The 26,524-nt window shown below is 38.6% G+C and overlaps 1 non-coding gene and 1 pseudogene across 1 annotated transcript; both read right to left on the bottom strand.

Annotated features, from left to right (window-relative positions):
• Positions 1–3,203: 3,203 nt before the first annotated feature.
• On the bottom strand, positions 3,204–6,777 carry LOC133091857 (ferritin light chain-like; annotated as a pseudogene).
• Positions 6,778–25,039: 18,262 nt separating this feature from the next.
• LOC133092850 (U6 spliceosomal RNA) lies at positions 25,040–25,146 on the bottom strand. Its single transcript, XR_009701201.1, has one exon. It is a non-coding gene; the product is annotated as a U6 spliceosomal RNA (small nuclear RNA).
• Positions 25,147–26,524: the final 1,378 nt, after the last annotated feature.

Below are 26,524 nucleotides of genomic sequence, written 5' to 3'. Positions count from 1 at the left end.
TATGTCAATAATATCTCAATAAAGCTGGGGAAAAAAAGAAATCCGGTAAATTTGGGCACTTGACATTTAGAGTCTTCAAATAATATTATTACTTAATATTTTCAAACATCTTATGTGATAATCGTGAAGAATGAGAAACATGGGAAAGTAAGTGACTTGCTTTACAGGCTTATAGTGAAAAAGTCATATGCATACACAAGCTAAATGTACAGTGGAAAGTGGTATAATACTTCTCATTTTATGCTGACATCTCCAAATGGGCATTGTTCCAGGTCATAGAGAGTAAGCTAAGCTGTTCATGAAAACAGTTCGTGAAATTTACAGTTTGTTTGAATTAGGATATCCCTGTTCATCAGGAAATATCTCCAGTCACGTGGTTTTGGGGACAGATTGCTACCTACAATCTGAGATATTAGACATACTCTTTCTAGTAATAACTCAAAAATTTACATTTAAATGGGCATCAACTTTAATAAAAAGACAGCTTCCACTGAGAAGACTGATATTCTTGGGATCTGGCCTTTTAAAGAAGCGCACAATAGCTAGCACATCTGAATCTCAGGGCTGTGTTTGGAAAACTCTCATGTTCTAGCTCTGGCTCCGATTGCTAGTTTCTGACAAAGATTTTTTTTAATTTAATTTTTAGTTTATATTAGAGTATAGTTGATTTACAATGTTGTGTTATTTTCAGGTGTACAGCAAAGTGATTCAGTTATACATGTATCCATTCTTTTTTAGATTCTTTTTGCCATATAGTTTATTTCAGAGTATTGAGTAGAGTTCCCTGTGCTATACAGTAGGTCCTTGTTGATTATCTGTTTTATATATAGTCGTGTACATATGTTTATCCCAAACTCCTAATTTATCCCTCCCCTCACCATCCCCTTTGGTAACCATAAATTTGTTTTCTATGTCTGTGAGTCTGTTTCTGTTTTATAAATAAGTTCATTTGTATCATTTTTTTAGATTCCACATATAAGTGATATCATATAATTGTCTTTCTCTGTCTGACTTACTTCACTTAATATGATAATCTCTATGTCCATCCATGTTGCTGAAAATGGCATTATTTCATTCTTTTTTATGGCTGAGTAATATTCATTATATATATGTACCACATCTTCCTTATCCATTCCTCTGTTGATGGACATTTAGTTTGCTTCCATGTCTTGGCTATTGTAAATAGTGCTGCAGTGAACATTGGGGTGCATGTATCTTTTCAAATTATGGTTTTCTCTGGATATATGCCCAGGAGTGGGATTGCTGGATCATATGGTAGTTCTATTTTTAGTTTTTTAGGAATCTCCATACTGTTCTCCACAGTGGCTATACCAATTTACATTCCCACCAACAGTGTAGAATTGTTCCCTTTTCTCCAAACCGTCTCCAGCATTTACTGTTTGTAGACTTTTTGATGATGGCCGTTCTGAGTGGTGTGAGGTTACCTCATTGTAGTTTTGATTTGAACTTCTCTAATAATTAGTGCTGTTGAGCATCTTTTCATGTCCTTTTTGGCCATCTGTATGTCTTCTTTGGAGAAATGTCTATTTAGATCTTCTGCCCATTTTTTGATTGGGTTGTTTGTTTTTTTGACATTGAGCTGCATGAGTTGTTTGCATATTTTGGAGGTTAATCCCTTGTCGGTCGTTTTGTTTGCAAATATTTTTTCCCATTCTGTGGGTTGTCTTTTTGTTCTGTTTATGGTTTCCTTTGCTGTGCAAAAGTTTTTGAGCTTAATTAGGTCCCTTTTGTTTTTGTTTTTATTTTCATTAATCTAGGAGGTGGGTCAAAAAAGATATTGCTACAATTTATGTCAAAGAGTGTTCTGCCTATGTTTTCCTTTAAGAGTTTTATAGTGTCCGGTCTTACATTTAGGTCTTTAATTCATTTTGAGTTTATTTTTGTGTATGGTGTTAGAGAATGTTCTAGTTTCATTCTTTTACATGTAGCTGTCCAGTTTTCCCAGCACCACTTCTGACAAAGATTTGACCTTACTGCATTTTGTGTCTGTGCCCTACAGGTTCCCACTGTGAGGAATTTCCAAATAAAAAGTACCAAGAAAATGACAAGTGGTAATATGAATAGAGATCATTTTTCTTATGTTTTCAAATAGCAGTTCATCCCCAGTCTCAATCTGTGTTTTCTCTCTTTATTTCTATTATTATTACTAGAAATCTTATGGGCTGAGGGATTACCTACCATCCTGTTGTCATGACTTCCAATTTGTCAATCACGACAGCTTGGTACTATATCCAGAGACAAGGGTTTTCCAGTAAACAGGCAATGATAGGTAGGAATGCTGTAAGATTTTTTTTTTTGTCTTTGAGGTTAAAAATCAGGAATATCATACTGTGTCGTATTGATAAAATGAAGGTAAATATAGAAAGAGTTACAGTCAGTCTCATTTATCCAGTATACTTTAGATAACGTGTTGTGGATTACAATTTTAAAAGCTCTTTTACTGAGGTATAACATATATACATGTACATATATAAATATGCATAACTTGTGTCAGTCATAAATAACACAAGTATTTCTATTAGGTATACACTCAGGTAACCTCCATCCAGATGAAGATGTAGAAAAATTTCAGCCCTCCATAAGGTACAACTTTTATTGCATTTTAAAATAATATATTTAAATTGTAATTAAAATAAATGAAACAGGGAATTCCCTGGCTGTCCAGTGGTTAGGACTCTGCACTTCCACTGCAGGGGGCACGGGTTTGATCCCTGGTCGGGGAACTAAGATCCTGTAAGCCGCTTGGCGTGGCCAAAATAAATAAATAAATAAAATTTTAAAATAAAAAAAATGAGACATATTTAAGTATTTGACATAACAATACGGAATAAAGTTTTTTAAATTAAATGTGATCATACATTACAGAAAACTTGGAAAATAAGAAGGATCACCATCCATTGTTTTACCACCTTAATAAAACTATTTTAATTTTTGGTAATTTCATTCAAGATTTTTTTCAGATATTTTTTAAAAATTGTGAGCAGAGTATTATAAAACTTCAAATCCTGCTTTTTTTTTTTTTTTTTTTTCCTGCAAGAAGCTTTATTGATTCCATTTGGTCCAAGACTTGGGAGAGGGCTCCAGGGTGGTTAAAAAGCTGTCTAGCGGCTGCAGAGAGGGGCTTCAGGCAGAAGCCCTGACACCAGAGGGGCTCTGCAGAGGCCACCGGGCTCTGGAAGCTCCTAGTCGTGCTTGAGGGTGAGCCTTTCAAAGATATTGGCCCAACCCAGCCTGGGGACCAGCCAGCCTGCAGACGTGCTTGCCCATCTTCTTGATTAGTTTTACCTGCTCTTCTAGGAAGCGGCTCTCCAGGAAGTCACAGAGGTGGGGTCTGCAGGGGCAGAACCCAGGGCCTGCAGGTGGGAAAGGGCCTGTTTCAGGTTCTTCTCCCCGAGAATGGCGGCCTCCACGGCGTCCTGGGTTTTACCCCATTCATCTTGAGACGGCTTCTGCACGTCCTGGAAGAGGGCACAGCTGCCATGCTGGTTTTGCATTTTCAAGAGACGCTGAGGCCCTCGCACTTCTCCTCAGCCTATTCACGGAAAAAGCGGCCCATGCCCTCCGGAGCCACATCGTCGTGGTTGAAATAGAAGCCCAGAGCGAGGTAGGTGTCAGAGGCTTGCAGATGCATGTTGACCAGGCGGGGGACAGTGGCCTCCACCTCGGTGGAATAATTTTGACGAATCTAGGAGCTCGTGGTTGATCGGTAATAAGGAGTTAGTCTCCAAAAATGGTGTTGGCTGGTCCCAGTGGCCGAGGACCGCTGAGTGGCCGATTTGGAAGGTTGTGACCGGAGAAAAGGTTTGAGGGTGCCCAGAGGCTGGAGCAAGGGCGTGGTCCCTGCGTCTGTTCCGTCCAAACACTATTGAAGCCAGAGACAGGTCCGCGGGGCCGCCGAGTGCACTGCTCAAATCCTGCTTTTTTTACCTAACATTATATTGCATTCATTTTCCATGCTGTTTCGTGATTTCTTGTATTTATAATTGTTCATTTATGACTATTTGATCCTGCATAATAGTGTATTGACAGACATACTGTAATTTTCTTAACTATTCCCCACCTGTTAGAAATGAAGCTTGGCCCAGCATTTTGCTGTTTGCTGTGATGAATATTTTTGCACATAGGGATTTTTCAGTTTGGTAATGGGTTTTCAAATATCCATTTTACTAAAAGCAAAGAAAATCTACACCTTTCTTTTAGTACTTCTGCCAAGATGTCAACTTTACCTGACTTTCTTTTCAACCAATACAGAATCGTAGCACACAGCTCTGAAAGGATCCTTGGAAGTCATGTGGTTCTGCTTAATTTCTATAACATTTCCGAGAGGGAGTCGCCCACCTTTAGTCTGATCACTTCCACTGGTTTTAGAATTGCTCTTGCCGTATTATTGTGGACACATAAAACTAACCTGTGACTTTCTGAGCCAGCCTCTTGGGCTTCCTTATATGAAATCACTGCCACCATCCCACCCCCGCTCCTGCAACTTCTATCCACTGATTTTAGTTATTTATTTGCCAGTCCTCCTCTTTGTGCTGCTGTCTTTTGTTTCTCTCTCCAGTTCCTCCCCACCCTTCTCCACCCTGCTTTCTGCCCCAGGAGGCTCTGACCTGCGTGGCCTGAATCAGCTCTTGGCTGATGGGGCCCCCAGCAAGGATAGAACGTTCAGGGTATTTACTTTGCTGGTTGCCTCCCTGCAGGATCGCTTAAAGCTGGGCCGTGTCCCGCCATCAAAGATCACAGATCCTCTCGAGGTGACCTTCTCCACAAAACGTGTTTGCGTTCCTCTTTCTGGGTTTTGTTAACTATTCTCTCACACGTCCCTTCAGGCCCCAGGATACTGCACTATCCTCGACACTTTCCTCTGTGCTTCCCACACTTTTGTAAAGAGTCCCTTTAATCAACCTATTTGGACTATCCTAATTTGAGTGAGCCATCTGTTTCCTGTTTCCTGCTGGGATGTGTCTGACTCACTCTACATACGCTCTTTTCTTCTTAAATTTATTTAATTAATTTATTTTTGGCTGTGTTTGGTCTTTGTTGCTGCGCACGGGCTTTCTCTAGTTGCGGCGAGCAGGGACTACTCTTCGTTGCAGTGCGCGGGCTTCTCATTGCGGTGGCTTCTCTTGTTGCGGAGCACGGGCTCTAGGCGCACGGGCTTCAGTAGTTGTGGAACGTAGGCTCAGTAGTTGTGGCTCACGGGCTCTAGGCGCACAGGGCTTCAGTAGTTGTGGCGCAGGGGCTTAGTTGCTCCGCGGCATGTGTGATCTTCCCGGACTAGGGCTCGAATCCATGTCCTCTGAATTGGCAGGCAAATTCTTAACGACTGCGCCACCAGGGAAACCCTACATACACTCTTTTTTTTTTTTTTAAAGTTTAATTTTTATTTATTTATTTATCTATTTATGGGTGTGTTGGGTCTTCGTTTCTGTGCGAGGGCTTTCTCCACTTGTGGCAAGTGGGGGCCACTCTTCATCACGGTGCACGGGCCTCTCATTATCGCGGCCTCTCTTGTTGCGGAGCACAGGCTCCAGACGCGCAGGCTCAGTAGTTGTGGCTCACGGGCCTAGTTGCTCCGCGGCACGTGGGATCTTCCCAGACCAGGGCTCGAACCCGTGTCCCCTGCATTGGCAGGGAGACTCCCAACCACTGCGCCACCAGGGAAGCCCCCTACATACACTCTTAACAGACACAACCAGATTGTCACAAAACTGGAGTTATAATGATTTGCTCTATTGATACTGCTGGTTGAAGAGTCCAGAAATACTGGCATGGCTGATCCGGCTCCCCTCTCGTATTCATCACCGCATTGCTCAGTTACTGCACAATTCCTCGTCAGAACGAGAAAGAAACTTCACTAATGAACTTAGATGGAAACATTCATCCTCAATGGCTTATGAACTAAAAGAGTTTGTTTTGCTTTTTTTTAAAGTTCAGATTTTTATCTCATGAAAATTCTCAGATAAGTATCTGCGCCAGAGCTATTTTAATAATAGCATGAATAGATGGTGTAAGGGCTAGATGTGTATTTTTCCTTGGTGAATGTGCAATGCGTAGCAGGTTATGGATGAAATAATAGCTCTGGGAATCATAACTTGAAAAAAGAGTCCACCTCGCTGAATGCTCAAGTTATTCCGTATCTGTAACAAAAGCTCCTGCAGAAACTGAAGTAATTCTTCCAAGCGTTTGGGAACGTTATTTGGCAAGTTACTTTCTGGGTGTTCTCCGTCTAAGCTTTCTTGATATGTTTCTCCTCCTGATTAACAATTGGACTTGTTTTGCTCTTTCAGAAGAGGAGGTGTGTATCAGTAAGGGAAAAAAGGTATGAAGAGCTGAATCCAGGCCAAGGAAAACTTGGGTTTCCTCACTACATGTTAGGCAATCTTCTCACTCCTCACTTTCCTTACTTGATCTCATCCATTTGCATGTTTCCTACTTGTCACAGATGGCTGCCAAATTCAGATCTCTGGCACAGACCTCTCTGAGCTCCAGACCCACAAATACAGCTGACTTAACATCACCAAGTGGAGATGTCTCAAAATACCTCAAATTCATGACCTTCTTCCCCAAGCCCAGGTTTGCTCCTCTTCCTATGTTCTCTGCGTCAGAGAATGACACCATCATCCATCCAGTTACACAAGCCAGGCACCTATGGATCATCCTTGACACATGACTCTTCTTATCTTCTTATCACTTCTCACCCACTTTGTCTCCAAAACGTATCTCAGACACATCCACTCTGTCCTTCTCCAGGGCCATCTCCCCAGTCTTGCTACCATTACCTCTTGCTCTTGCCCAGACAACAGCATTTACGTCCTAACTGGTTTCTCAGTATCCACTCTTCCCATCCTTTCAACTAGTTCTCATGCTACAGTTCAAGTGATTGTTTTGAAATGCAAATACGTTCATGTTACACACACACACACACACACACACACAGCTTTCCTCCTTCAATAACACTTCAGTGACTTCTTTTTTCTCTTATCATAAAAATAAAAAATTTTAACTAGGCCTATGCATCACTGCATATTCTGGTCCTATCCTACTTCTCCAAACTAATCTTCTTTCTGCTCTACCACTTACTAACTCTGTAACCTTGGATTGGTTACTTCTCTGTGCCTCAGTTTTTTCATCTCTGAAATGGGAATAATAGTAGTATCTTTCACTTGGGACTGTTGTGAGGACCAATGTAAAGTGCTTAGCTCTTACTAATAGGTACTCCACAAATGTTAGCTCTCATTAGCATGTCTTAGCTCTCTTCAGTCCCTCTGATGTTTTTTCTCAAAGGTGCCATACTTCCTTCCATCATAGGACCTCTGTATGGCCTGCAAAGCCTAAAACATCTACTATGTGGCCCCTCAATACACAGAAGTTTACTGACACCTGACCTAGGCAATTGATGTACTCTTATTGCTATTAAATGGACAGGTAACTATTAGAAAATACATGTATTTTAGGGTAGGAGAGGGAAAAAAATCAATAGCTAAGAAATTTGGGGTAGTATTTAAGGCCGTATTAGAAAAGTACATATATTGATTATTCTCTCTGTATAAAAATAAATTTGATGTTCCTTTTTTTTTTTTAAACATCTTTATTGGAGTATAATTGCTTTACAATGGTGTGTTAGTTAATATGCAGGGTGATGGGAAGATAGGTTCTTTGGACAGGTTGCAGTTAGGAAAAAAGACCTTTGTTTCTTTAAGACTAAGGACGGAAACCTTCGAGTCAAGTTCAGCTTACTCCTTCCTTCGCGTCTCCCCTACCCACAGGGCTTTCAGCTGCCTGGGGATCGCCAGGCGACTAGCTGCTGCTTTGCATACCAGGCTAAAAGAAGCAGGGACTCAGTGTGAGAAGGAGGGTTATCAGGTGTAAGTGAGCAAGCTGACTGACTTATGACTCATTCTTGGCAGAATCAGCAAGAGGGTACTGGATTACAGACGGATTGCCTCAGCCCTGAACAGAAAGGCATGCGTGATAACAGAACCAAGGAAAATGTCAAAGAAGAAAAGACAGTTTTACAGCTAAACAACGGACAAATAACTGATTGCCTTTTCTGTGTCTCTAGAGTTGGCTGTTGTGATTAAAGTTACCCTTGAAAAAAGAGAGCAGTTAACTTAGGATTTTGCAGGAAATAAAGAATTTCAAGAGGAAGGAAAACTGAGTGTACAGGAAGACCAATCAACAGGTCAAGGGGGGCAGCTGTGAGAATTTTCACATTTTGGACAGTATCCTTTTTGTTTACGGGAGAAGCTTCTTTACTGACTGTTAGTAGCAGTAATGCCCTAGACCGTAAAAGAGAGCAATCCTCCTTTCCCTTTGCACCATGCATTCTACTGGATCTGTTCAATAAACCATTGGGTAGGGATGCGGTTCCCGTTCTCACCTAAGCACTGAGCATCCTCAGTAGCAAAGCAGACAGAAATCCTGCTTTTGTGGAGCATGCAATTGGGCAGGAGAAGAGGACACCATAAACCCGGAAAATCATTATATTCTATAATATTTAGAGGCCGAGAGATGCAATGTAAAAAATAAAGCAGGGAGGGGTTAGGGGTGAAAGGGTGGGTCTAGCCTTAAAAAATGTGGTCAGGAGAGGCCACTCTGAGAAGGCGACACGTGAGCAAAGACTCGAAGGAGGCGAGACACGAGCCCCGTGCATGTCAGGGACGAAGGCTCCAGCAGAGGGACCGAGGGTGCAGAGCTTCTGAGATGGTACGTGCTTGGCATTGTGCGGGGGCTCTGAGGAGTGCCAGTGGTTTCCGGGAGGCAAGCAAGGAAGCCTTTAGGAAGAGTATCGGAGGGTTGAGGGGCTGCTGGCAGGATTGTAGAGCCTTATAAGGTTTGGCTTTAACTTTGGGTGAAATGGGTGAAATTCTCTTCTTTAAAGTGGAGATCTGAGACCTAAGATCTGAAATCTACTCCTAAGTCTCCATACCTTCTGCCACCCTGTTTTGTCCCTAACCATCCCGACCCTCTCCAGAACATCACCGTGACAGCAGGGCCAAGGTTAGGGATGAGAGAAGCACTTGCTTCCCATGTAAAATTTAAGGGGGCACCAAAACTGTCAATACTTACTGATTTTCCTTCTGCCTCAGTCTCTGATACGGCACAATGCACCACTGTTATTGATCCTATCTTTATGTAAATATTGTTATTTTGTTCGTCGTGGGTCTTTTTTTTTTTTTTTTAAGATTGTAAATTAATTTTATTATCTTGTGTGATGTTTAAATTTATGTGTCAACTTGGCTGGGCCACGGTGCCCAGATGTTGATCAAACATTAATCTAGGCGTTTCTGTGAGGGTGCTTTTGGATGAGATTAACATTTTTTTTTTGAATTTTATTTTTTATACAGCAGGTTTTTATTAGTTATCTATTTTATACATATTGGTGTATATATATCAATCCCAATCTCCCAATTCATCCCACCCCCCCAACACCCCCTCTTTCCCCCCTTGGTGTCTATGCATTTGTTCTCCACATCTGTGTCTCTATTTCTACCTTGCACACCAGTTCATCTGTACCATTTTTCTAGATTCCACATATATGCGTTAATATGAGGTATTTGTTTTTCTCTTTCTGACTTACTTCACTCTGTATGACAGTCTCTAGGTCCATCCACATATCTACAAATGACCCAATTTCGTTCCTTTTTATGGCTGAGTAATATTCCATTGTATATATGTACCACATCTTCTTTATCCATTCGTCTGTCGATGGGCATTTAGGTTGCTTCAATGGCTATGGTAAATAGTGCTGCAGTGAACGTTGGGGTGCATGTGTTTTTTGAATTATGGTTTTCTCTGGGTATATGCCCAGTAGTGGGATTGCTGGGTCATATGGTAATTCTATTTTTAGTTTTTTAAGGAACCTCCATACTGTTCTCCATAGTGGCTGTATCAATTTACATTCCCACCAACAGTGTATGAGGGTTCCCTTTTCTCCACACCCTCTCCAGTATTTGTTGTTTGTAGATTTTCTGATGATGCCCATTCTAACTGGTGTGAAGTGATACCTCACTGTAGTTTTGATTTGCATTTCTCTAATAATTAGTGATGTTGAGCAGCTTTTCATGTGCTTCTTGGCTATCTGTATGTCTTCTTCGGAGAAATGTCTATTTAGGTCTTCTGCCCATTTTTTAATTGGGCTGTTTGTTGTTTTGATATTGAGCTGCATGAGCCGTTTATATATTTTAGAGGTTAATCCTTTGTCCGTTGACTCATTTGCAAATATTTTCTCCCATTCTGAGGGTTGTCTTTTTGTCTTGTTTATAGTTTCCTTTGCTGTGCAAAAGCTTTTAAGTTTCATTAGGTCCCACTTGTTTATTTTTGGTTTTATTTCCATTACTCTAGGGGGTGGGTCAAAAAAGATGTTGCTGTGATTTATGTCAAAGAGTGTCCTTCCAGTGTTTTCCTCTAAGAGTTATAGAGTGTCTGGTCTTACATTTAGGTCCTTAATCCATTTTGAGTTTATTTTTGTGTATGGCGTTAGGGAGTGTTCTAATTTCATACTTTTACATGTAGCTGTCCAGTTTTCCCAGCACCACTTATTGAAGAGACTGTCTTTTCTCCATTGTATATCCTTGCCTCCTTTGTCATAGATTAGTTGACCATAGGTGCATGGGTTTATCTCTGGGCTTTCTATCCTGTTCCATTTATCTACATTTCTGGTTTTTGTGCCAGTACCATATTGTCTTGATTACTGTAACCTTGTAGTATAGTCTGAAGTCAGGGAGTCTGATTCCTCCAGCTCTGTTTTTTCCCTCAAGATTGCCTTGTCTATTCAGGGTCTTTTGTGTCTCCATACAAATTTTAAGATTTTTTGTCCTAGTTCTATAAAAAATGCCATTGGTAATTTGATAGGGATTGCATTGAATCTGTAGATTGCTTTGGGTAGAATAGTCATTTTCACAGTACTGATTCTTCCAATCCGAGAACATGGTTTATCTCTCCATCTGTTTGTGTCATCTTTGATTTCTTTTTTCAGTGTCCAATAGTTTTCTGAGTACAGGTCTTTTACCTCCTTGGTAGGTTTATTCCTAGGTATTTTATTCTTTTTGTTGCAGTGGTGAATGGGATTGTTTCCTTAATTTCTCTTTCTGATCTTTCATTGTTAGTGTGTAGGAATGCAAGAGATTTCTGTGCATTAATGTTGTATCCTGCAACTTTACCAAATTCATTGATTAGCTCTAGCAGTTTTCTGGTGGCATCTTTAGGATTCTCTATGTATAGTATCATGTCATCTGCAAACAGTGACAGTTTTACTTCTTCTTTTCCATTTGGATTCCTTTTATTTCTTTTTCTTCTCTGATTGCTGTGGCTAGGACTTCCAAAACTATGTTGAATAATAGTGGCAAGAGTGGACATCCTTGTCTTGTTCCTGATCTTAGAGGAAATGCTTTCAGTTTTTCACCATTGAGAATGATGTTTGCTGTGGGTTTGTCATATATGGCCTTTATTATGTTGAGGTAGGTTCCCTCTATGCCCACTTTCTGGAGAGTTTTTATCATAAATGGGTGTTGAATTTTGTCAGAAACTTTTTCTGCATCTATTGAGTTGATCATATGGCTTTTATTCTTCAATTTGTTAATATGGTGTATCACATTGATTGATTTGCGTATATTGAAGAATCCTTGCATCCCTGGGATAAATCCCACTTGGTCATGGTGTATGATCCTTTTAATGTGTTGTTGGATTCTGTTTGCTAGTATTTTGTTGAGAATTTTTGCATCTGTATTCATCAGTGATATTGTTCTGTAATATTCATTTTTGTAGTATCTTTGTCTGGTTTTGGTATCAGGGTGATGGTGGCCTCATAGAATGAGTTTGGGAGTGTTCCTTCCTCTGCAACTTTTTGGAATAGTTTGAGAAGCATGGGTGTTAGCTCTTCTCTAAATGTTTGATAGAATTCACCTGTGAAGCCATCTGGTCCTGAACTTTTGTTTGTTGGAAGATTTTTAATCATAGTTTCACTTTCATTACTTGTGATAGGTCTGTTCATATTTTCTATTTTCAGTCTTGGAAGGTTATACCTTTCTAACAATTTGTCCATATCTTCCAAGTTGTCCATTTTATTGGCATAGAGTTTCTTGTAGTAGTCTCTTATGATGCTTTGTATTTCTGTGGTGTCTGTTATAACTTCTCCTTTTTCATTTCTAATTTTTTTGACTTGAGTCCTCTCCCTCTTTTTCTTGATGAGTCTGTCTAAAGGTTTATCAATTTTGTCTATCTTCTCAAAGAACCAGCTTTTAGTTTATTGATCTTTGCTATTGTTTTCTTTGTTTCTATTTCATTTATTTCTGCTCTGATCTTTATGATTTCTTTCCTTCTACTAACTTTGGGTTTCATTTGTTCTTCTTTCTCTAGTTCCTTTAGGTGTAAGGTTAGATTGTTTATTTGAGATGTTTCTTGTTTCTTGAGGTAGGATTGTATTGCTATAAACTCCCCTCTTAGAACTGCTTTTGCTGCATTCCACAGGTTTTGGATCATCGTGTTTTCGTTGTCATTTTTCTCTAGTTATTTCTTGATTTCCTCTTTTATTTCTTCAGTAATCTCTTGGTTATTTAGTAACATAATAGTTTAGGCTCCATGTGATTGTGTTTTTTACATTTTTTTTCCCTTTAATGTATTTCTAATCTCATAGCCTTGTGGTCAGAAAATATGCTTGACATGATTTCAGTTTTCTTAAATTTACCAAGGCTTGATTTGTGGCCCAAGATGTGATCTATCCTGGAGAATGTTCCATGTGCACTTGAGAAGAAAGTGTAATCTGCTGTTTTCAGATGGAATGTCCTATAACTATCAATTAAATCTATCTGGTCTATTGTGTCATTTAAATCTTGTGTTTCCTTATTAATTTTCTGTCTGGATGATCTATCCATTGGTGTAAGTGAGGTGTTAGAAGTCCCCCACTATTATTGTGTTACTGTCAGTTTCCTCTTTTATAGCTGTTAGCAGTTGCCTTATGTATTGAGGTGTTCCTATGTTGGGTTCATTTATATTTATAATTGTTATACCTTCTTCTTGGATTGATCCCTTGATCATTATGTAGTGTCCTTCCTTGTCTCTTGTAACATTAAAGTCTATTTTATCTGATATGAGTATTGCTACTCCAGCTTTCTTTTGATTTCCATTTGCATGGAATATTTTTTTCCATCCCCTCACTTTCAGTCTGTATGTGTCCCTAGGTCTGAAGTGGGTCTCTTGTAGACAGCATATATATGGGTCTTGTTTTTGTATCCATTCAGCAAGGCTGTGTCTTTTGGTTGGAGCATTTAATCCATTCATGTTTAAGGTAATTATTGATATGTATGTTCCTAGTACCATTTTCTTAATTGTTTTGGGTTTGTTTTTGTAGGTCCTTTTCTTCTCTTGAGTTTCCCACTTAGGGAAGTTCCTTTAGCATTTGTTGTAGAGCTGGTTTGGTGGTGCTGAATTCTCTTAGCTTTTGCTTGTCTGTAAAGCTTTTGATTTCTCCATGAAATCTGAATGAGATCCTTGCCAGGTAGAATAATCTTGGTTGTAGGTTCTTCCCTTTCATCACTTTAAGTATATCATGCCACTCCTTTCTGGCTTGTAGAGTTTCTGCTGAGAAATCAGCTGTTAACCTTATGGGAGTTCCCTTGTACGTTATTTGTCCTTTTTCCCTTGTTGCTTCTTTTTTTCTTAAATAAATTTATTTATTTTATTTATTTTATTTTTTGGCTGCATTGGGACTTCGTTGCTGCACACGGGCTTTCTCTAGTTGCAGTGAGCGGGGGCCAATCTTTGTTGCGGTGCACGGGCTTCTCATTGCAGTGGCTTCTCTTGTTGCGGATTACAGGCTCTAGGGGCGTAGGCTTCAGTAGTTGTGGCACTCAGGCTCAGTAGTTGTGGCTCGCAGGCTCTAGAGTGCAGGCTCAGTAGTTGTGGTGCACAGGCTTAGTTGCTCCGCGGCATGTGAGCTCTTCCTGGACCAGGGCTCGAACCCGTGTCCCCTGCATTGGCAGGTGGATTCTTAACCACTGCGCCACCAGAGAAGTTCCTCCCTTATTGCTTTTAATAATTTTTCTTTGTCTTTAATTTTTGTCAATTTGATTACTGTGTGTCTCGGCATGTTTCTCCTTGGGTTTATCCTGTATGGGACTCTCTGTGCTTCCTGGACTTGGGTGGTTATTTCCTTTCCCATGTTAGGGAAGTTTTTGACTATAATATCTTTAAATATTTTCTCAGGTCCTTTTTCTCTCTCTTGTCCTTCTGGGACCCCTATAATGCGAATGTTGGTGTGTGTAATGTTGTCCCAGAGGTCTCTTAGGCTGTCTTCATTTCTTTTCATTCTTTTTTCTTTATTCTGTTCCGTGGCAGTGAATTCCACCATTCTGTCTTCCAGGTCACTTATCCATTCTTCTGCCTCAGTTATTCTGCTATTGATTCCTTCTAGTGTATTTTTCATTTCAGTTACTGTATTGTTCATCTCTGTTTGTTCGTTAATTCTTCTAGGTCTTTGTTAAACATTTCTTGCATCTTCTTGATCTTTGCCTCCATTCTTTTTCCGAGGTCCTGGATCATCTTCACTCTCATTATTCTGAATACTTTTTCTGGGAGGTTGCCTATCTCCACTTCATTTAATTGTTTTTCTGGAATTTTATCTTGTTCCTTCATCTAGTACATAGTCCTCTGCCTTTTCATTTTGTCTGTCTTTCTGTGAATGTGGTTTTCGTTCCACAGGCTGCAGGATTGTAGTTCTTCTTGCTTCTGCTCCGTCATGGGTCGTTGTCATTATTTTTGATTTTTAAAAATACTGCATTAAAATATTATTTGATTGGCTGAGTGTTTTCAGCACCCCTTCCCCTTAAATGTTGTGGCCAAAGCGAGTGCCTCACTCACCTCGTCCTAGTCCCCACCCTGATGCTTTCTCTTCTCCCTGTTTCCTCAGTGTCAGTCTAAACCAGGGGTTTGCAAACAGTTTTGGCTATGGCTAGACAGTAAATGTCGTAGCCTTTTCAAGCTATACAGTCTCTGTCACACTCTGCCACTGGAACACAAAAGCAGCCATAGACAATAAGCAAACAAGTGAGAGTGATGATGTTCCAATAAAACTTTATTAATAGACACTGAAATTTGAATTTCATATAATTTTCTTTTTTTTGTTTTATCTAATCTGTTTTACTTAATCTAGAAGCTTGATCAGATTTAAGTTAAATTTTCTTAAGTTATAATTATTATTTTACTTATTTTTAATTTTAATTTTTAAAAAATTTTAATTGAAATATAGTTGATTTAATTTTATATAATTTTCATATGTCACAAAATATTATTCTTCCTTAGATTTTTCCCCCCCCAATCGTTTAAAAATGTAAAATTCATTCTCAGCTCACAGGCCATACAAAAACAGGGGGCAGAGCAGGTTGGGAAGCCTTGAACTATAGGGTCGATGCCCTGAGGGGGCTCTTTTAAAAGTACTGTTTTCTCAGGACTTCCCTGGTGGTCCAGTAGTTAAGACTCCATGCTTCCAATGCAGGGAGCATGAGTTTGATCCCTGGTTGGGGAACTAAGATCCCACATGTGGCTTGGCCAAAAAAATAAAATAAAGTAAAACACGAAAGTACTGTTTTCTCACCTCTTGTGCTTGCTCAAACACCTCCAAGTTTACTACATTCAGTGCAGACTTCCAGGACCTCTGTGTTTGGCCCACGCTTTCTACTGAAACTTGTTTTCCTCTCCTCCCACAAATACGCACAGACTCACTGTCGCCTAAACGCACCAGGTTCATCGTTAGCTACCTGCTTTTGACCTTGTTTCTTTTTCTGTCTAGAATCTGCACTCCCTTCTCTCTCCAGCATCCCTGCAAGGTCATTCTTCTTTCCTGACTCCACTGGCCAGGTGTGGCCTCCTCTTTTCTTCTGAATTCCTACCACAGGTGTCAGTAATACCCCTTTTAGTTCTGAATTCTAGCTTCTCCTTGTGTGTACGTATTCTGTTGCAGATGAGATTCCTTATCCTCTGTAAATCCTTCAGAGTGCCTAGTCCAGAGCTGAGAATATGATGGAAGCTTGCTACTCAGGAACTGACTAACTCTGTCTAGTATGAGTATGTCTTCTCTTACAATCAGCCTTCAAATAGTCAAACAGGACTGATGACATTCTTAGGATGGGCCCTCTGAATCTGAGGGAGGTAATTGTTTTGATGGGATGTACAGATTATCTATGCTCTCTTCCCTCCTTTACCCTGTGATTAGCGGCATTTTTGTGCCACGTGATTGCTAAGATTGTTATCCCATTGCCTTTGGATGTACTTCTGTCATACCCCCTACTTTTTCCTGATTCACCAATTTACTAAAAGAAACCCTCAGGTTAAACAGAGACCTGTTTGACCTCTTTCCGTTAATAGAAGAGGAAAAAGGAATGGTCATTGATTAAACACCTACTAAGGTAGCAAGAAGTCTGCTAGGGGTTTTACATAAGGCTCTTGGTGATTTTCAGATGAGGGGACTGAGCTTCAGAAAAGTTCACAAACTCATCTGAACCTAAGTGGTGGAAATAAAATGAAACGTACAGGAGGTAACTGGAAAGGAATTTATAGGAGTTTAACCTCATTGATAAGACTGAGGCATCAGGGACTTCCCTGGTGGTGCAGTGGATAAGACTCTGTGCTCCCAATGCCGGGGGCCCGGGTTCGATCTCTGGTTAGGCAACTAGATCCCACATGCATGCCGCAACTAAGAGTTTGCATGCCACAACTAAGGAGCCTGCCTGCCACAACTAAGGAGCCCGCCTGCCACAACTAAGGAGCCCACGTGCTACAACTAAGGAGCCCATGAACCGCAACTAAGACCTGCTGCTACCAAATAAATAAATATTAAAAAAAAAAAAGACTGAGGCATCAGCTCTCTTTCTGTACTTGCCTCATCTCTGTATCTCACCTTCCCACCCTCACTCCTCCCAAACTGTCTAATATTCATGCTGCATTGATGAGATAATGTGTAAAGCTCATAGCAGAGTCTGACACATGACACTCACTCCAAAGGTGTTCTGTTTTCTTTCTCTTAAATCTCTTCTACTTCTATCCCCCAACCTCTACAGGCCACTTTAAAATTGAATGGCTATTTTATATCTATACCTACATTGTATTTCATTTTATGATTTATCAAATTACATTAAGGTAGGAAATCAGAAAGGTAAATATTCAAACGCGTGAACTCCAGAGCATGTAACCTAGGACCTGGTATTGGTGGTCGGTGCATGGCAGATTCTTGTTGAGCTAAATTGGCATTTGAGTAATTTCTCTAGATTTACATATAAAATAATCAGGTCACACATTTGGCTGAAATCTTGGTGCTCCTGTGTTCCATTCCTTTCAATGGTTCCCCATTGCTTAATAGAATTCATTTTGAGGGCCTGGCCTCCCAAGCCCGCGGTGGTCTCCTGTCTTTCTACCTGGTTACCTGTACTTCCATATCCATTCCAGGCCCCAGGCAAATTGGCCTAGTCAACCTCCTCAGACAGATGGGTTTAAAGGTCTCTGGCATTTTTGACTTTAAAACTTGACTGTTATTTAGGAAGCCACTCTACATATTTCACCTTACCTGTGTTTCTTTGTTCATGCCAAGTCTCCGTTTCAGATTCCTTTGCATCCATTTCTATAAGCTGAAATTCTCCACGTTCTTTATGGTACTATGCAGTGGCAACATCCTACATGAAACTTACCCTGACTTCCTTGGCCAAAAAGGTCCTTTCCCTCTCTGAGTGCCTATAACCCTTTGTTTGCTCCCAACCATGATTCTCTTCTTATATACCCTTTATTATAGTTACTAGTGTACATGTCTCATCTGGTCTGTGAGATTTAATCATCTTGGGGCACAAATTCCATGAAGTTTCTCAAGTGGTGCCTTGTATAAGTGGGGTACTCAGTAAATGGAAATTAAATGAATGAATGGAAAGTGAACACAAAAACAATGTAGGGAGTCCCCTCTCCTTTTAGGACTTTACTCTATCAACCACTTATAACGAATACTTCCTTAACTAGAGAGTGGGTTTGTTTTTTTTTTTCATTAGGTAGGAAACAATTTCTTTTTGATGGAGTGTGAAATTTGGAAGGAAATATTTTAAAGTTCTACTTGGGAGTTGAGAAAATGAGAAGTGTCAACGTGTTTATTACTGGAAGTGCTGCAATAAGAAAGCAAAGTTATACCATTGTATTGTCAGCTCACCCACCACAAGAATATTTTAATTCATATCACTACTCCTAAAAGAGAAGAAAGTGATGCGTAAATAATAACAAGGCACCTGCTTCAAACTTGTGGGTCTTAGAAGAAATAATCCTCAGCTTCTGATATAGCAACGTAAGGAGATACAAACCTACTTCTGATGACAAGGGCATGGGGAAAAATATTTTAAGTAAACTGAGCTCTGATCACAAGGTGGGCAACAGTGGTTACATATCTCTTTTTAAAAATGTATGTATTCATTTTTTCTTCCAGTTTTATTGAGATATAGTTGACATACAACACTGTATACGTTTAAGGTGTACAGCATAATGATTTTTTTTAAGTCTCTATTGTTTTTAAACTATTTTTTAAAATTTATTTATTTATTTATTTTTGGCTGCGTTTGGTCTTCATTGCTGCGTGCGGGGTTTCTCTAGTTGTGGCGAGCAGGGACTATTCTTCTCATTGCGGTGGCTCCTATTGTGCCGGAGCCCAGGCTCTAGGCGTGCAGGCTTCAGTAGTTGTGGGTCGCGGGCTCTAGAGCGCAGGCTCAGTAGTTGTGGTGCATGGGCTTAGTTGCTCCGCGGCACGTGGGATCTTTCCGGACCAGCGCTCGAACCCATGTCCCCTGCATTGGCAGGTGGATTCTTAACTACTGCGCCACCAGGGAAGCCCCCAGCATAATGATTTGATTTACATACATCATGAAGTGATTATCACAATAAGTTTAGAGAACATCCATTATCTCATATAGATACAAATTAAAGAAATAGAAAAATAATTTTTTAATTAAAAAAATTGTTTTTCTTGTGCTGAGAACTCTTAGGATTTACTCTTAAGAATTTTCATATATAATGTACAGCAGTGTTAATTATATTTATCATGTTGTACATGTTGTAAATAAGAACATGCCTAGTACTTATTTATCTTATAACTGGAAATTTGTACCTTTTGACTGCCTTCGTCCAATTCTCCCTGCCTACTCCCTGCCTCTGGTAACCACAAATCTGATCTCTTTTACTATGAGATTGTTTGTTTGTTTTTGAAGTACAATTGACCTACACCACTATGTTAGTTCCTGTTATACAACATAGTGATTTGCTGTTTCTATACATTTCAAACAGATCACCACAATAAGACTAGTTATAGTATGTCACTGTACAAAGATATTACATAGTTATTGACTATAGTCCCTTGCACATTTCATACCCAAGACTCATTTATTTTGCAACTGGAAGTTTGTACCTCTTAATCTCCCTCACCTATTTCTTTCCTCCTCCAACCACCTTCCCCTCTAGTAACCACCTGTTTGTTCTCTGTATCTATAACTCTATTTCTGCTTTGTTATGTTTGTTCATTTGTTTTGTTTGTTTTGTTTTTTTGATTCCACATATAAGTGAAATCATACAGCATTTTTCTTTCTCTGTCTTATTTCATGTAGCATAATATCCTCCAGGTCCATCCATCTTGTCACAAATGTCAAGATTTCATTCTTTTTTATGGTTGAGTAATATTCTGTTGTATTCCAGTGTAATGCATCTTCTTTATCCATTCACCTATTGATGGGCACTGTGTTGATTCCATATCTTGGCTGTTAAAAGGAATGCTGCAGTGAACATAGGGGTACATATATCTTTTGGAATTAGTGCTTTTGTTTTATTTGGATAAATATCCAGGAGTAGATATGTTGGATCATATGGTAGTTCTATTTTTAATTTACTTTAATTAAACTTTTTTTGGCTGTGCCACTCGCTTGTGGAGTCTTAGTTCCCCCACCAGGGATCGAACCCATGCTCCTTGCAGTGGAAGCATGGAGTCCTAACCACTGGAATGCCAGGGAATTCCTGCTTTTAAATTTTTTGAGGTATCTCCATACTGTTTTCCATCGTGGCTGTACCAATTTACATTTCCACCAGCAGTGCACAAGACATCCCTTTTCTCCACATTCTCTCCAACTCTGGCTATTTGTTGTCTTTTGGATAATGGCCATTCTGACAGGTGTGAGGTGATAGCTCATTGTGGTTATGGTTTGCATTCCCCTGATGATTAGTTATTTTGAGCATCTTTGTGTGTGTGTGTTAGCCATCTCTATATGTCTTCCTTGGAAAAATATCTGTTCAGATCCTCTGCGCATTCTTTTTTTAATAAATTTATTTATTTATTTATTTATTTTTGGCTGTGTTGGGTCTTTGTTGCTGCGCATGGGATTTCTCTAGTTGTGGCAAGCTGGGGCTACTCTTCGTTGTGGTGTGTGGGCTTCTCCTTGTGGTGGCTTCTCTTGTTGAGGAGCACGGGCTCTAGGCACGCGGGCTTCAGTAGTTGTGGCACACGGGCTCAGTAGTTGTGGCTCACGGGCTCTAGACCACAGGCTCTGTAGTTGTGGTGCATGGGCTTAGTTGCTCTGTGGCGTGTGGGATCTTCCCGGACCAGGGCTCGAACCTGTGTCCCCTACATTGGCAGGTGGATTCTTAAGCACCGCGCCACCAGGGAAGTCCCTCTGCCCATTTTTTAATCAGGTTGTTTGTTTTTTTGATATTGAGTTGTATGTGTTTGTATATTTTGGATATTAATCAGATTTTCATTTGCAAATATATCAGATATATCATTTACAAATATCTTCTTCCATTCAGTAGGTTGTCTTTTTGTTTTGTTCATGGTTTCCTTTGCTGTGCAAAAACTTTTAATTCAAATAGGTCCCATTTGTTTATTTTTGCTTTTGTTTCATTTACCTTAGGAGACAGATCCAATATAATATTGCTACAATTTATGTCAAAGAGTGTTCTTCCTATGTTTTCTTCTAGGATTTTTATGGTTTCTGGTCTTACATTTAGGTCTTTAATCCATTTTGAGTTTATTTTTGTATATAGTGTTAGAAAATGTTCTAATTTCATTCTTTTACATGTAGCTGTCCAGTTTTCCCAGCACCACTTATTGAAGAGACTGTCTTTTCTCCATTGTATATTCTTGCCTCCTTTGTCATAGATTAATTGACCATAAGTGTGTGGATTTATTTCTGGGCTCTCTATTCTGCTCCATTGATTTATCTGTTTTCATCCCAGTACCATGCTGTTTTGATTACTGTAGCTTTGTAGTACAGTCTGAAGTCAGGGAGCATGACCCCTCCAGCTCTGTTCTTCTTTCTCAAGATTGCTTTGGCTATTACAGGTCTTTTTTGTTTCCACACAAATTTTAGAATTATTTATTTTAGTTCTGTGACAAATGCTGTTAATATTTTGATAGGGATTGTATTTAATCTGTAAATTGCCTTGGGTAGTATAGTAATTTTAACAATATTAACTCTTCCAATCCATGGACACAGTATAACTTTCCATTTGTTTGTGTTGTCTTTAATTTGTTTCATCAGTGTCTTATGGTTTTCTGAATACAGGTCTTTTACCTCCTTAGTTAGATTTATTCTTAGGTATTTTATTCTTTTTGATGTGATGGTAAATGGGATTATTTTCTTCATTTCTCTTTCTGATAGTTCATTGTTAGTGTGTAGAAATGCAACAGATTTCTGTATATTAATTTTGTATCCTGCAGCTTTACCAAATTCATTGATGAGCTTTAGTAGTTTTTTGGTTGTGTCATTAGGATTTTCTATAGAATCATATCATCTGCAGGCAGTGACAGTTTTACCTCTTCCTTTTCATTTTGGATTCCTTTTATTTCTTTTTCTTCTCTGATCGCTGTGGCTAGGACTTCCAATACTAAGCTGAATAAAAGTGATGAGCGTGGGCATCCATGTCCTGTTCCTGATATTAGAGGAAAAGCTTTTCAGCTTTGCACCATTAAGTATGTTGTTAGCTGTGGGCTTATCATATATGGCCTTTATTATGATGAGGTGAGTTCCCAACTCTTTGTTGAGAGGTTTTTTTTTTATCATAAATGGATGTTGAATTTTGTCATAAGCTTTTTCTGCTCTGTGGAGATGATCATATGGTTTTTATTCTTCAGTTGTTAATTTGATGTATCACATTGATTGATTTGCAGATATTGAACCATCCTTATATCCCTGGGATAAATCCCACTTGATCATGGTGTATAATCCTTTTATTTTTATTTTATTTTATTTTGGCCATGCCGTGTGGCTTGCAGGATCTTAGTTCCCTGACCAAGGATTGAACCTGGGCCATGGCAGTGAAAATGCCGAGTCCTAAACACTGGACCACCAGGGAATTCCTATAATCCTTTTAATGTATTGTTTTTGTTGAAGATTTTTGCATCTAAGTTCATCAGTCATGTTGGCCTGTAATTTTCTTTTTTTGTGGTATCTTTGTCTGGTTTTGGTATCAGGGTGCTACTGGCCTCATAGCATGAGTTCAGAAGTATTCCTTCCTCTGCAATTTTTTGGAATAGTTTGAAAAGGGTAGGTGTTAACTCTTCTCTAAATGTTTGGTAGAATTCACCTGTGAGGGCATCTGGTCCTCGAGTTTTGTTTGTTCAGAGTTTTTAAATTACTGATTCAATTGCATTGCTGGTAATTGGTCTTTTTATACTTTCTATTTCTGCCTGGTTCATTCTTGGGAGACTGTACATTTCTAGGAATTTGTCCGTTTCTTGTAGGTTATCCATTTTATTGGCATATAATTGTTCATCATAATCTCTTATGGTCCTTTGTATTTCTGTGATGGTGGTTGTAACTTCTTCTTTTTCATTTGATTTTATTGAAATCTTTTTTTTTTTTTGAGGATTCTGGCTAAAGGTTTATCAATTTTTTTTATCTTTTAAAAGAACCAGTTCTTAGTTTCATTGACCTTTTCTATTTTTTTAAGTCTCTATTTCACTGATTTCTGCTCTGACCTTTTTTTTTTTAATATTTATTTATTTGGCTGCACTGGGTCTTAGGTGCAGCATGCGGGATCTTTAATGGCGGGATTCAGGATCTTAAATTGCGGCATGCGGGATCTTTTATTTTATTTTTTATTAATTTTTATTGGCATATGGTTGCTTTACAATGTTGTGTTAGCCTCCACTGCACAACAAAATGAATCAGCCATACACATACAGATATCCCCTCCCTTTTGGACTTCCCTCCCATTTAGGTTACCATAGTGCATTAGGTAGAGTTCCCTGTGCTATGCAGTATGTTCCCATCAGTTGTCTATTTTATACATAGTATCAATAATGTATATGTGTCAATCCCGGTCTCCAAATTCCTCCCACCCCACCCCTTTCCCCCTTGGTATCCATACATTTGTTCTCTACATTTGTGACTCTATTTCTGCTTTACAAATAAGATCATCTATACAACTTTTCTAGATTCCACATATATGCATTAATATACGATATTTGCTTTTCTCTTTCTGACTTACTTCACTCTGTATGACAGTCTCTAGGTCCATCCACATCTCTACAAATGACCCAATTTCGTTCCTTTTTATGGCTGAGTAATATTCCATTGTATATATGTACCACATCTTCTTTACCCATTCCTAAATGTCGATGGACATTTAGGTGGCTTCCATGTCCTGGCTATTGTAAATAGTGCTGCTATGAACATTGGGGTGCATGTGTTTGTTTGAATTATTCTTTTCTCTGCATATATGCCCAGTAGTGGGATTGTTGGGTCATATGGTAGTTCTATTTTTAGTTTTTTAAGGAACCTCCATACTGTTTTCCTTAGTGGCTGAATCGACTTACATTCCCACCAACAGTGTATGAGGGTTCCCTTTTCTCCACACCCTCTCCGGCATTTACATTTTTTGATGATAGCCATTCTGACTGGTGTGAGGTGATACCTCATTGTAGTTTTGATTTTCATTTCTCTAATAATTAGTGATGGTGAACATCTTTTCATGTGTTTGTTGGCCATCTGTATGTCTTCTTTGGAGAAATGTCTATTTAGGTCTTCCACCCATTTTTTGATTGGGTTGTTTGTTTTCTTGATATTGAGCTGTATGAGCTGCTTGTATATTTTGGAGATTAATCCTTTGTCAGTTGCTTCATTTGAAAACATTTTCTCCCATTCTGAGGGTTGTCTTTTTGTCTTGTTTATGGTTTCCTTTGCTGTGCAAAAGCTTTTAAGTTTCAGTAGGTCCCATTTGTTTATTTATTTTTATCTCATCAGAAAAATCTTTATTGAGAAGGTACCAAGCTCACAGTTTTTCCAATATTCTAATTTTTGCCTGAAGCTCTAATTTTATCACTGACAACAAATACTGTCCATGGTTTTCCCTGAAGTGACAGTCTCACTTTGTTTATTTTCAAGACAATATCTGCCAAAAGCCTGATTTTGAATAACCATGGTTTGTAAGTCAGTTCTTCTTTCAAGTAAAAATATTCCATGAATAAAGTAGTTAATTCAGTTTGCACATCGTACAGTTGCTTAATTGCTGTTCCTCAAGACAGTCTTCAAACTTGGGTATCCAAGAAACGTTTTTAATTGTACTTATCATTTTATGACACAGAATTTTTTTTTTTAATTTACTTAAGGATAGAAACTTAAAACTTTACTACTTTTATTGCTTCATCAAAAACATAGTGATAAAAACTAGTACAGTTGGGTATTATCACCTTGATTTGTGATAAGGCAGCAGAAGTTTTACTCACCATTTTTTTTAATCTTTTTTATTTTTTAACATCTTTATTGGAGTATAATTGCTTTACAGTGCTGTGTTAGTTTCTGCTGTATAACAAAGTGAATCAGCTATATGTATACATATATCCCCATATCCCTTCCCTCTTGCGTCTCCCTCTTATCCTCCCTATCCCATCCCTCTAGCTGGTCACAGAGCACTGAGCTGATCTCCCCATGCGATGCAGCTGCTTCCCACTAGCTATCTATTTTACATTTGATAGTGTATATATGTCGGTGCTACTCTCTCACTTTGTCCCAGCTTAAAAAGTATGGAATGATTCACGAATTTGCATGTCATCCTTGTGCAGGGGCCATGATAATCTTCTCTGCATCATTCCAATTTTAGTGTATGTGCTGCTGTAGTGAGCACCCATTTTTTTATTTCCATTACTCTAGGAGGTGAGTCAAAAAAGATCTTGCTGTGATTTATGTCAAAGAGTGTTCTTCCTATGTTTTCCTCTAAGAGTTTTATAGTGTCTGGTCTTTCTTACATTCCTATTACCAAAATAGTAAAAGCAGGAAAAAATATAAACCTAGTGGTTTTTGCTGAAACCGACGAGGTAGCTCTCTTGTTCAGTGCAGACACTCCCAGTGTCTCAGCTTGCTGGAAAAAATTTGCTGACATTTTCCTTTTGTAGTTGTTTGTTTGGTAAAGAATAATAGTAAACATTCTAACATCCACATCTTGGTGACTAGTCTTCCACTTTATTGCTTGATTGTTTGTTTGGTGTTGGTGAGGTCATCTTCCACAGTCTTTTTCAATTTGTCATGGTGTTTTTATTTGCTTAATGTTATTCAAAAAAATATATGTATAATTTTAAATGATTAGCATGAATTCTACCGTTCATCTTTACATTGTGCAATACCAGTTTTAAATGCAAATATAAACATTTAACTTGTATGCAAAATCATAAAAATTATGCACTTTATATTTTGTAGCTCTTATTTACAAGTGTATTTCATCCTTATCAGAATGGTGGAAACACTGCCCCAAATTAACTCAACTGTTTTATTCCACTTCTTGATTCCCACGTATTCTACCAACACTCTAATTTTGGCCTCATGATAAGGAAGGACAGGAAGGAAAAGGAATTATGGGTTGCCCTATCTTTTCTTTTCTTTCATAATTTAAACTCTTTATTAAATAATGCAATTTTGCTTTCCGCACATTGACTCTTTTCTTAATTTATTAGTTTCCCCAGTTACTTAGCTTTCAAGTGAACCCTCAAATCCCAGGGAAGAGTTTGTGAGCTGAAGTTTATCTAAATAAATTAGGGCTATAAATGAAAAAATTAGTCACTGATAATCTCTAAAAATAATAGACTTCCTCCTCTGCCACTCTGAGACTAGATGGAAGCTTAACATATTCACAACTTAACCAGCTTAACAAAGTGACCCTCAAAATTATACAGAAAACCTTTTTTTTTTAGTTTTGAAAGAATATAATATTTGATATTTCAGTGAAAGTATGAAAGTATTCATTATGGGGAAAATCAAAATTTTGTTGGACTTTTCACATTTTTTTAATAAAAAAAATTTGTTATTGAAATATAATTGATTTACAGTATTGTGTTAATGTCAGGTTTACAGCACAGCGATTCAGTTATACATACATATATATGTGTATATATATATACACATACATATATTTTTTCAGAATATTTTCTCTTATAGATTATTATAAAATATTGAATATAATTCCCTGTGCTATACAGTAGGTCCTCATTGGTTATCTATTTTTTTAAAAT

Source organism: Eubalaena glacialis, chromosome 5 (genome assembly GCF_028564815.1).
Source record: "Eubalaena glacialis isolate mEubGla1 chromosome 5, mEubGla1.1.hap2.+ XY, whole genome shotgun sequence".
Taxonomy (NCBI): domain Eukaryota; kingdom Metazoa; phylum Chordata; class Mammalia; order Artiodactyla; family Balaenidae; genus Eubalaena; species Eubalaena glacialis.
This window is presented reverse-complemented; position numbering and strand designations above follow the sequence as displayed.